General features: G+C 40.6%; 1 long non-coding RNA gene across 1 annotated transcript; it reads right to left on the bottom strand.

Annotated features, from left to right (window-relative positions):
- Window positions 1–274: 274 nt before the first annotated feature.
- Window positions 275–12,159, bottom strand: LOC126416658 (uncharacterized). Its single transcript, XR_007575488.1, has 3 exons — window positions 12,080–12,159; window positions 6,028–6,127; window positions 275–388 (listed from the first exon to the last, which is right to left on the bottom strand). It is a non-coding gene; the product is annotated as an uncharacterized LOC126416658 (long non-coding RNA).
- Window positions 12,160–12,370: the final 211 nt, after the last annotated feature.

The following is a 12,370-nucleotide window of genomic DNA, read 5'->3' on the forward strand; positions in this document are numbered from 1 at the left end:
TAACTTTATAATCTTGCATTTTTTTTAAAAATAGGAACTGTTTTGTAGTGGTAGGCGACCGGTCTCTATACAACAATTCATAGAACAAAATTAATTCAGCTAAATCCGATCGTGCATTTGTGTTTCCTTTCCAAGAAACGTATGTTAAACAGGGCAATAGCTATCAAATGCTATACGTAATGCATTGCATACTACAACGATGAAGAACTGAAGCGTTAAAATGATAAGCCATATTGTGATCGTTATACGTGCCGAAATTGACCTTTCCACATACCTGGTCAGTGACTGCCTGTCCGAGGAAGCAGAAGAGGCCATTGTGCGCCACGTAGACTAGGAAACCAACTATCCTCTTCACAACCGCTCCTCGTGATGCAGCTCCCTGGAACATCTGTCAAACGAATGCAAAATATCGAAAAACGAGTTTGAAATAAAGTTGCAAACAGTTCGCGACTCACTAAGATATGTTTCATTTAATTTAACAAAAACCAAGTTTTTCAATGAATTACCTTTGGTTACAGACAAAATAAATCAAATATCCTAAATGAGGCACATGATATTTTGGTCCAGGTATCAGAAGTTATTGACTAATACACTGACGGAAGAAAATCACAATACCAACAATGGTTGTGTGACAGAAGCGAAAGTTGGTAGTTGTGTTTCTACATCTGAAACACGCTGTCTATTCAAATTTCACGCCATTGCCTAAGAGTCGCTCCTAGTAGCGCCACGAAGAGGATGTAAATCATGTTTCCTTTCAATACACGCTGTAGCGGTCGTGAACAGGAAGGAAAAGAAAGGAAGACTGGATTTAACGTCCCGTTGACATGTACTAGAACCAAGGGGGAACAAGACTGGAGTACCAAGAACTAAGTGCTCGTATTAGAAATGGTGCAAGACAGGGATGCAGCCTTTCATGCCTAGTGTTCAATTTATACATCGAAGGAGCAATGATGAAAGTAAGGGAAAACTTCAAGAATAGGATTAAAATGTAGGGTGAAAAAATATCAGTGATAAGATTAACTGATAACATTTCTATCCTCATTGAAAGTGAAGACGAATTACAGAATCTTTTGAGTGGAATTAACAGTCTGAGAAATACAGAACACTGATTGAGAGTAGACTGGAAAAAAGGTAATAGTAATGGGAAGCAGCAGAAATGAGAAAAGCGAGAAATTAACATTGTAATTGGTGATCACGAAGCAGAGAAAGTTAAAGTATTTTGCTACTTTCGAAGCAAAGTAACGCATGTCGGACGAAGCAAGGAGAACATAAAAAACAGACTAGCACAATCAAAGAGGGAATTTATGGCTAAGAGAAGTTTACTCGAAGTGAATTGATCCTCAGTTTGAGGAAAGGAATAAATTTATAACAATGTGCATTTGGAGGGCAGCATTGCATGGTAGTGAAACATGGATGGTGGGAAATTGGAACAGAGGACAGTCGAAGCATTTGGTATGTGGTGCTACAGAAGAATGGTGAAAATTAGGTGAATCATAAGATAATAATTACAGAGGAAAGCAAAATGTTAAAGGCACTGATACGAAGATGGGACAGGATGCTAGGATATATGTTAAGACGTCTTGGAATATCCTCTATGGTACTAAGGCGAGGTATAGAGAGTAATAACTCTAGGGAAATACAGAGACTGGAATACATTCTACAAATAATTATGGACGTAGGGTGCAAGTGCTACTGCGAGATGAAGACGTTATCACAGGAGAGGAATTAGTGGCGGGCTGCCTCAAACTACACAGAAGACGGATGACCCAAAACAATAAATAAATAAAAATAAAAATAATGGCTCTGAGCACTATACGACTTAACTTCTGAGGTCATCAGTCGCCTAGAACTTAGAACTAACCTAAGGATATCACACACATCCATGCCCGAGGCAGGATTGGAACGTGCGACCGTCGTGGTCGCTCGGCTCCAGATTGTAGCCCTTAGAACCTCACGGCCAGTCCTGCCGGCAAAAATTAAAAAAGATTATGTTCTACTGTTCATCATTCTTTTTAGCTAGAATGATTTTCAGACCTGTTCGTGTGCAGAATGGATTGCAAAAAATAAGTGGTTCTTTTGATAACGATCTACTGTATGCAGATAATGAATATATTGGCCTAGGTCCAGACTTGTCACATTTAAGCTCGGAGAAAGCATGATGCGTCAGTTGCAGAACAAAGCAAAGCAATAGGTTAGGATGTACATTTAGCGACCTAGCAGGGTTGCATACAAATTTGAATCATTTTGAGACACTCCAGTACGTCAGTCCTAAGACATGCCTCTCACAATCATCAAAAGAAAATTTCAAAGATTTGCCATTTGTACATATTTACATAACAAATGATACGGATGTTACTTAGTGTCAATGTAGCTCCATCGTTCAAGTTAACTGTGTTGAGTTACTAGGACGCGACATTTTGACAAGTGTGTACACATTTTGGCCAACAGTATTGCACCTTATAAATCCTGGACGCTGTTTAATTTTCAGAAAGTTATCTGCATTTGTATTACTGCTAATGTCACTAAGTACATCTAATATTATAATGGAAAGAATGTTCAACGTTATGTATGCAGCAAAAACACAAGTCAGAAATAGAATGAAATCAAAAATAGCTAGTGAATTCCCAACTCTAAGTGTTGTAACCGTCCTATGTCTACTAAAGAAAAGTTTGGAAGTTTAAATAGCTCGGTTCATTCAATTTCTTTAAACCGTAATACTGAAGAAGATGAAAGTGACTGTTTTATAATCGAAGCTAGGGATGAGATTACACCATGCGTAATTTTGGTATAACGATTCATGAACCACTTCATGTTATAAGTTCTTGCATTAATAAATATGATAATTACATGTCACTGTATTTGAATTTAATAACTGTTCTATCTTCTAGACCACATTTTGGTGTCCGTTGGTTCAGTTCCACCTGGACTCGAGAAGTTTTTCTTTGAAGAAGAATGTACCTCGGCATGTCCAGCCTCTCACTTGTGAATGTGAGTGGGTTGGAGTGTGTGTTTCCGGTTACTGAATAACCAGCACGCTTCTGACCTTATTTCCGAACTTTCGCTGTCGAGTCACATGACAGTTTAGTCTAGAATTACAAAATTAAGTTAACTGAATAAAAACGGCGCTGTTTTGGCTATTTTCATTGATAACAATATAACTATTTTGGTTCTTTTTTTGTTCAACAATTGGCTCAAGAGAAATGGAAATGCCTCGTAAACACTGACACGAGCTGTATCGTCATTTAACTGTGTTCAGGCAGAGGCGTGACGAATTTATTGGGTGTCTGGAAACGAACTTTGAGATTGACAGCTCGTTTCGAGAATTGATGCACGGTTTCATGATCCCATTTTGCATAAATTACATTTCGTAACTGTTTTAGTTAACCTGTTTCGTCTCTTTTTAGAGTCATGTATCTCAAGGTGTGAAAAACTAAACCCTTTTACTACCATTATGTTGTCCATTTCTTTGTCTGTCTGTCTGTCCGACTGTTAAGAACCTCTTTCCTCAGGAATGGCCAGACGTCTCAAGTGGAAATTTATGTCACTTACTAAGCTCTACGATCCATTCGTGGTGTAAAAAATATAAGCTTGTAAGTCAATGCAATCAAAAGATACGACCCTCTATATCATAAATTTTGATACTTACAAACTCACTCATCAAAATATATAGGATACTTCCCGTTGACCTAGAATGAAATTTGTCAAGAAGCAAGATTTCACAGTAAAAGTAAAGGATAAAATCCAAAAATTGTTAATTTATAATTATATCACACGAAAAAAAATTTTTCATTCTTTTAACTATGAGTGTCTCTCCGTCTGGTAAGACCCCTATTCTCAGTAACAGGTTATCGTGTTAAGTTCAAATTTATGTCAAATAGTAAGGTGTACGGCTCATTCGCGGTGTAAGCTTCTAAGCCAATGCAGTCGAAAGAAACAACCATTTATGTCACATATTTTTGTACTCAAAAACTCACACCAAACCCTTTAGGACACTTCCTGTTGACCAAGAATCATGAAATTTGGCATGAAGCAAGTATTAACAGTAAGAGAAAAGGAAAAAAAAAATACAAAAATTGGTAATTTGTAATTACATCAGACGAAAAAAATTTTTCTTTTTCATTTTTGTAGGACTGTCTGTGTATTTTTGTTAAGACCTATTTTTCTGAGCAACGAGATGTATCAAGTTCAAATTTATGTGAGATTGTAAGGTCTGCTATCACTAGGTGGTGTAATAAATTTCGGCTTCTAAATCAATGCCGTCATAAGATGCGCAGTTTACGCCACATATAATGATACAAACTCACTCATCAAAACCTATAAGGTACTTCCCAGTGACCTAGAAACATGAAATTTGACAAGAAGCAACGTATCACAGTACAAATAAAGGAACAGTCCAAAATTGTAAATTTGTAATTATATCATCAGACAAAAATTTTTTGTAGTTTGTTGTAAGTCCCATTTCTCTAAGGGACGGGTAAAGTAACAAGTTGAAATTTATCTCACATATTAAGGCCTACAGTCCCCTGACGTTGTAAAACAGTGAAGTATCTACGTCATTGTAGTCAAAAGATACGGCAGTTTACGTCGCATATTTTGAGACTCGCAAATTCATTCATCGAAACCTATAGAGTTCTTCTGATGAGCAAAACTCATAAAATCTGGCAAGAACCAATTTTTTACTTTACAATTTAAAAAATCCGAAGATTGTGAAATTCTAATTATATCGCATGGAAAAATATGTTATCATTTGTTGTCAATCTGTCTGTATGTTAGTCTGTTAAGCCCCTTTTTTCTCAAGAACTATAGACATATTACGTTGAAGTTGATGTCACATACTAGGGTCTGTCGTCACTTGGCAGTGTAAGAAATGTTAAGCTCCTAAAGTCAGTGCTACCAAAAGGTAACGGCCATATGTCACATATTTTAACATTCGTAAACTCATTCCTCAGAACCTAAAAGGTACTTCCCGTCGACTTCGAATCATGAAATTGGCTTATCAGCAAGGTTTCAAACTGCAACAAAAGGAAAAAATTCGAAAATTGTGAATTTTGCAACTATATGAAAGGAAATTTTTTTTGTCATTTATTATTCATCCGTCTGTCTGTCCCTCCCTCTCATAAACCCCCTTTCTCCTCAGGAAGGCGTAGATACGCCTATATCAAGTTGACATTTAGTTCACATACTGGGGTCGATAATCTTTTAGTGATATAAAAAGGTTAATCTTCTAAGTTCACAATCAAAAGATATGGCACTATATGTCAAACACTTTGATGCTGGCCCACTCACTCATTAAAATCTATAGAGCACTTCCCTTTGAAGTGGAATCATAAAATTTGGCTAGAAAGAAGGTTTTACAGCACAAGTAAAGGAAAACAGTCAGAAAATGGATAATTTGTAATTATATCACACGAAAGTAATATTTCTTTTATCATCTATTATCAGATTTCAAACCTGATATTAAAACATTGTTGAGAGTCTTGGAATCCCTGGGGACCGATATCCTGCCAGTATCAATGTCGATAACAGGCAAAAATCATCGAAATCTTCGATTCCCGAATGGATTCAGTTTCTAAGAAATCCACAGTGCAGAAGTCCCATTCGCAGCTGCCCAGTTTTTTGCTACGGAAATATTTCTAGATATTGGGATATAGGCTCAAGGGAACGACACAGAGTCACCCCACATAGACGTCAATGAGCCACGTAAAAGTTTGAGGCCACACTGTACCCACATTCACTAGCATGTTTTATCCAGTAATAATTAAGTGTGACTCCTTCAGGGATTGTGTAACGGAATTTTTAAGTTACGTTGTAAGGTTCAGGTAAAACAAAGATAGTTTGAAGTGGAATGGTCGTATTTAAAAAGCAGTCCTCAACATGATTCAAATAATTTAACCTCTGTATTCTAAGTAAACAAATCCGTATACACTCTTCGTTTTGTCTCTCCTGTGACATCTCCTTTACTAATTTTACTGTAGTTAAAGGCCTTACCATTTTCAAATACTATTGCTTACCGTGTAACCTGCTTACCTCCACAAATCCGAAAGCATTCAAACAAATGACAAAAGTGCTAACCACCAGCACAATCGTGATAGATTTACTCATCGCTCCCTCCAGCTCGTCGGTGCATCTGTAACAGTAATATTTCATTCCATGAGAGCTCACATTGCTCCAGAATGAGTTTAGATGCTACGTTCTTATAAATATTTAGAGAAAATAAGAAGTTAATCAATATTTCTGTCTCACCGTTTCACAGACAAGAAATTTCACAGTGGTTACTCTAGATAAAAAAACGAAATTCCTACTACACTGTCGGATAAAAAGTCGCAGCACCAAGGAAGCGTTCTGACAAGAGGAGGCCACGACGTTTGGAACGCGCATTTACTGAAAACTTCGTACACCCCTAGTACTCCATTAGGACAACAAAATGTGTAAGCAATAGCGCGTACTTCTCAAGCGTTATTGAGAAAATCGCAGAATAATTTCGACCGTCAAATGTCAAATATGTACACCTGTGCGTGGCAACTTTTACCAGGGAGCACCGGCTGCACGGTCATCAAAGGTATCTGTTCTTTCGAGAACAATTACTATCTCCATATACACAGGCTGTTACAAGAAGGTACGGCCAAACTTTCAGGAAACGTTCCTCACACACAAATAAAGAAAAGATGTTATGTGGACATGTGTCCGGAAACGCTTAATTTCCATGTTAGAGCTCATTTTAGTTTCGTCAGTATGTGCTGTACTTCCTCGATTCACCGTCAGTTGGCCCAATTGAAGGAAGGTAATGTCGACTTCGGTGCTTGTGTTGACATGCGACTCATTGTTCTACAGTACTAGCATCAAGCACATCAGTACGTAGCATGAACAGGTTAGTGTTCATCACGAACGTGGTTTTGCAGTCAGTGCAATGTTTACAAATGCGGAGTTGGCAGATGCCCATTTGATGTATGGATTAGCACGGGGCAATAGCCGTGGCGCGGTACGTTTGTATCCAGACAGATTTCCAGAACGAAGGTGTCCCGACAGGAAGACGTTCGAAGCAATTGATCGGCGTCTTAGGGAGCACGGAACATTCCAGCCTATTACTCGTGACTGGGGAAGACCTAGAACGACGAGGACACCTGCAATGGACGAGGCAATGCTTCGTGCAGTTGACGATAACCCTAATGTCAGCGTCAGAGAACTTGCTGCTGTACAAGGTAACGTTGACCACGTCACTGTATGAGGAGTGCTACGGGAGAACCAGTTGTTTCCGTACCATGTACAGCGTGTGCAGGCACTATCAGCAGCTGATTGGCCTCCACGGGTACACTTCTGCGAATGGTTCATCCAACCATGTGTCAATCCTTATTTCAGTGCAAACGTTCTCTTTACGGATGAGGCTTTATTCCAACGTGATCAAATTGTAAATTTTCACAATCAACATGTGTGGGCTGACGAGAATCCGCACGGAATTGTGCAATCACGTCATCAACACAGATTTTCTGTGAACGTTTGGGCAGGCATTGTTGATGATGTCTTGATTGGGCCCCATATTGTTCCACCTACGCTCAATGGAGCACGTCATCATGATTTCATACGGGATACTCTGCCTGTGCTGCTAGAATATGTGCCTTTACAAGTACGACACAACATGTGGTTCATGCACGATGGAGCTCCTGCACATTTCAGTCGAAGTGTTCGTACGCTTCTCAACAACAAATTCGGTGACCGATGTATTGGTAGAGGCGGACCACTTCCATGGCCTCCACGCTCTCCTGACCTCAACCCTCTTGACTTTCAGTTATGGGCGAATTTGAAAGCTCTTGTCTACGCAACCCCGGTACCAAATGTAGAGACTCTTCGTGCTCGTATTGTAGACGGCTGTGATACAATACGCCATTCTCCAGGGCTGCATCAGCGCATCAGGGATTCCATGCGACGGAGGGTGGATGCATGTATCCTCACTAACGGAGGACATTTTGAACATTTCCTGTAACAAATAGTTTGAAGTCACGCTGGTACGTTCTGTTGCTGTGTGTTTCCATTCCATGATTAATCTGATTTGGAGAGAAGTAATAAAATGAGCTCTAACATGGAAAGTAAGCGTTTCCGGACACATGTCCACATAACATATTTTCTTTCTTTGTGTGTGAGGAATGTTTCCTGAAAGTTCGGCCGTACCTTTTTGTAACACCCTGTATAGTTAAAGGCTACCCAGCCACTGACCTTCGTCTGTGCGAATGCGAGCAGGTTGCCCGAACTCTTACGGGAATCGCCGAAGTGTGCGCGAGTAATGGGTGGATGGGCAAATATCTATTAGGTTCATTACATATGTAGAATTGTGGACAGTTGGGAATGTGGGTCTCACGGGAAGTGTGCAAGGGATTATTCCCTGCAGTCGCACTATTGATCTGTGTCCTCGGTGGCTCAGATGGCTAGAGCGTCTGCCATGTACGCAGGAGATTACGGGTTCGGGCCCGGTCGGGGCACACATTTTCAGCTATCCCTATCGAGGTATATCAACAACACCTGTCGGCAGCTCAGGGTTTCAATGAATTACCAATTAGTCAATTAACTTGATCTAAGAATATGGGAGCGAATTAAATGCATGTGATGGTGCAGATCATTGGAGCTTAAGGAAGGCGGTACGGAATGAAAATAAGTGCAAGGAAAACAAATATAATTCCATTAGGAGGGAATATAAGATAAGGTTAATTATGATTAGAGAAACATTAGAACATGTGCAAATTAATATAGAAGCCAGCTAAAAGCGCTGCGCAAAAATGAAAACCGGGATCGAAATGGCCAAAGAGGAATTTGAGTTTTTCTGCAGATATATGGACAAATATTTGGTGTGTAAACGTGTGAAATGAGGAAAAACAGCACTGCAGGAGACATTTGAGATGTGCGGGTGGGAATTGAGGAGGTGCTGAGAACAGTACGAGAGCAGAAGGAATGAAGAATGATAAGAGTTTAAAGTCCCGTCGACAGTGATATAATTGAAGATGCAGCAGAAGATCGGATTTAAGAAGGATGGGGAAGAAAATCGGCAGCGACCTTTCTAAGGAAGCTTCCCGGTGTTTGCTTGAAGCAATTTAGGAGGTTAACTGAATACTTAAATCAGGATGGTCGCACGCGGATTTGAAATGTTGTCCTGTCGAATGCAAGTCCAGTACGATAACCACTGTCCCATTCCGCTCGGTGAGAGAGCGGAAAAATCCATTTGACTGGACATATAAAGAAGGGAGGCGCTCTTAAAAGCAGCTGTGGAAAGGAAAGGGGGGGGGGGGAGACTTCAGACCTTGGTCGATATACAGGAAGACAGCACGAACAGCCGTATTAGAAAGGCACCATTGGATATGGAGATGCGAAACACTGTCTGATATGGGACAAACCTCAAGATGATGATGCCTCTAATCTTCGCAAACCTGAATTCTCCTCCGATCAACATTGTATTCTGGAAAACATAAACATTTACCGACAAAAGGCAACGTTTCCGTCTTCGAATCTCGGTAGGACCTACAAGTCTAAACTGCCAAGAAGTTTCAAATCAGCTAACACTCCACTGCAGGGTGAATGTTTATTCTGGAAATAATCCCTTGCGCTGTGGCCATTTCTCCGCAGTTCCCTTTCTTCCAGGAGTGCTAGTTGCACAAGGCAAGCAAAAGAACTTCTGTGAATTTTGGTAAGTAGAAGGAAGGTATTGGAGGAAGTGATGTTACACGGGCGGGTCGTAAAAGGAGTAAGGATAGCTCAGTTAGTGGAGCACTGCCAGCGAAAAGAAAAAGGCTCCTGGTTCGAGTTTCGGTAGGACACACAGTTTTAATCTGGGACAAAGTTTCACATCAGCCCAAATTCCGCTGCAGAGTGAAAACTCATTAAGAAGAAATACCACCTTTTACGACAGACAGAGAAAAATGAGACTCACAGAGGGATGAGTAGGAATGGAAAAGTAATTTTAATAAGGAGTTGACTGCGTATACATTTGTTGATAGGATGGTATGAACTTTTTCTAATGTATGCGCAATCAAAGTCTGAAAGAGAGCTATACAATCTGAGAAGAATTTTATGTATGTCAACGGTCGCGACCTAACACTGTAATCATGGTTACTGGATACGGGCGTGAATGAGAAATCTTGCTCTTCTTCCTTTCGTTAGCGTTTTCCCCGTTGTAGATACGGGCGCCGCTATACTGAAGATTTGGCAGTTTTTAATTTATTTAACTTTGCAGCCGGATGTCCTTCCTACCGCTACAGACGTGAGTTACCTAGGTGAGGGAGGCGTGTGCACCCCCTGTCTGTGAATTGTGTGAACTTTGTTGTGCGTGTGTGCGTGTGTGATCGTATTGTAACTGTTTACGTATCGAATTTCATGAGGCGGAAAGTGGAGCCCTGCGTAAACTAGCGTGGGAAACACAAACTAGGATGTTCATATTTTTAAAAATATCTGAAATCCGATATATCGATATTTAAAAATATGTCACTCCCGGTCTTCGAAGTACCGAGAATGTTATCGATACATCGATTATCGACGGAACAAATATCGACATACCTGCCTATAAATATATCGGCTGTACATTTGCAAATATACTGCCAATTTTAGAGCTGAATGTTTAAGTATTGATTTATTATTAGGTATTCTGTACATCAGCAAGCTAGCAGCCTGACTATCCCCTTAGCGCAAGAATTGAAAGGAAAACGATGCACGTTCACGCTTGGCGATAACCATTTTGCTAACAATGGAAACTGCATCTAAGTGGCACAATAAATGGCGTCCGATTGGTCCGCGTTCGGTTTCGCCACGTATCGGATTTGTCCGGAAGACTTCATGTCGATCTTCCTGTTTTTTTTCATTTCTGCCAAAGCTAGTGACCTAGCAGTTGTAGTGTGAAAACTGTATGGTGGTCTAAACGTGTCAGTTTCTGTTGGTAGAGCCGACCGCCAATTGCTTCACCATTTTCACTCACACGTCCCCGCCCACCGGAAAGAACAGTCTTGTCATTTAGATTTATGTCCATCATTTACAGAAGCTGTTTTTGAAGAATGCCGATGTGAAGAAATAGTCCGATAGCTGCGTTAAAAATTGTTTTTAAATGCCAGTGGTCTGATATTTGTTCACCTCGTAAATGTTGTTATTCCATTCACACCGCCACTCCGCATTGCAATCAGACTTCTTCTTCTTTTGTGCCACATGTACTTGCTTCACACAGTCAAAGTGAAAGACCTGTTGTGATGAAAGCTCAAAAAGTAGGAAGACTACTCCACACAGCGAGAGTAAAATTATGTTCTACAACAATTTCTAAAGAACAACTTCAGATATCCAGAATGAGATTGTCACAATGCAGCGGACTGTGCGCTAATATGAAACTTCCTGGCAGATTAAAACTGAGTGCTGGACCGAGACTCGAACTCGGGGCCTTTGCCTTTCGCGGGAAAGTGCTCTAACATCTGAGCTACCCAAGTACGACTCACGGCCTGCCCTCACAGCTTCAGTTCTGCCATCACCTCGCCTCCTACCTTCCAAACTTTACAGAAGCTCTCCTGCGAACCTAGCAGTACTAGCACTCCTGGAAGAATGGATATTGCGGAGACATGGCTTAGCCAGAGTCTGGGGGATGTTTCCAGAATGAGATATTCACTCTGCAGCGGAGTGTGCGCTGATATGAAACTTCCTGGCAGATTAAAACTGTGTGCCGGACCGAGACTCGAACTCGGGGCTTTGCCTTTCGCTGGCAAGTGTTGTGCCATCTAGCTTCAGATATTTACCGAAAACTGTGAAAAAATATGATATAAAATCAAAATATCGGCGCTCGATATAGCCATTTTGATATCGATAGATCGGTGGAAAAGCATATTGCCGCTATATATTAATATTATAGGGAAAAAATATCGATCTATAGATGTTTTATCAACAACTCTCACTCAGACTGGCCAGTGCACTGGCAACGGTCGATAATCAGCCTTGTTGATTCTATGCTGGTCTCCCTGATCTTCCTATCTCCCATCTAGCGCGCTGCACGTCACGCTATATGTGTAAGTACGTAAACGGCAGACGTACCATTACAACCTTTTCGAAGTAGAGTGTATACCGCACTTACATCATGATCCTCTGATGATGGCGAACATTCTTCACTATGCTCTTGTAGAGTTCTCGACATGCGTCGCTTGTGCTTTCGTAGAGAGGTACACTGTTATGTGTCTCGTCTTCTGCTATTTTTTTATTCTTGTAGAAATGAATTCCTTTAGAAGGCTCTCTGTCTGTACCAGAATATTCCAGAATGGTCATGTTTCCCATCGACTGGCTTTCCATCCGTGCTGCCGCTGTCAATCGCATACGAGCGATATTTGCATTCAGGACATCCAGTTCGGCGGCTAGCAGCAGCAAAACG

The sequence above is a fragment of the Schistocerca serialis genome, chromosome 8 (assembly GCF_023864345.2).
Source record: "Schistocerca serialis cubense isolate TAMUIC-IGC-003099 chromosome 8, iqSchSeri2.2, whole genome shotgun sequence".
In the NCBI taxonomy this organism is placed as follows: domain Eukaryota; kingdom Metazoa; phylum Arthropoda; class Insecta; order Orthoptera; family Acrididae; genus Schistocerca; species Schistocerca serialis.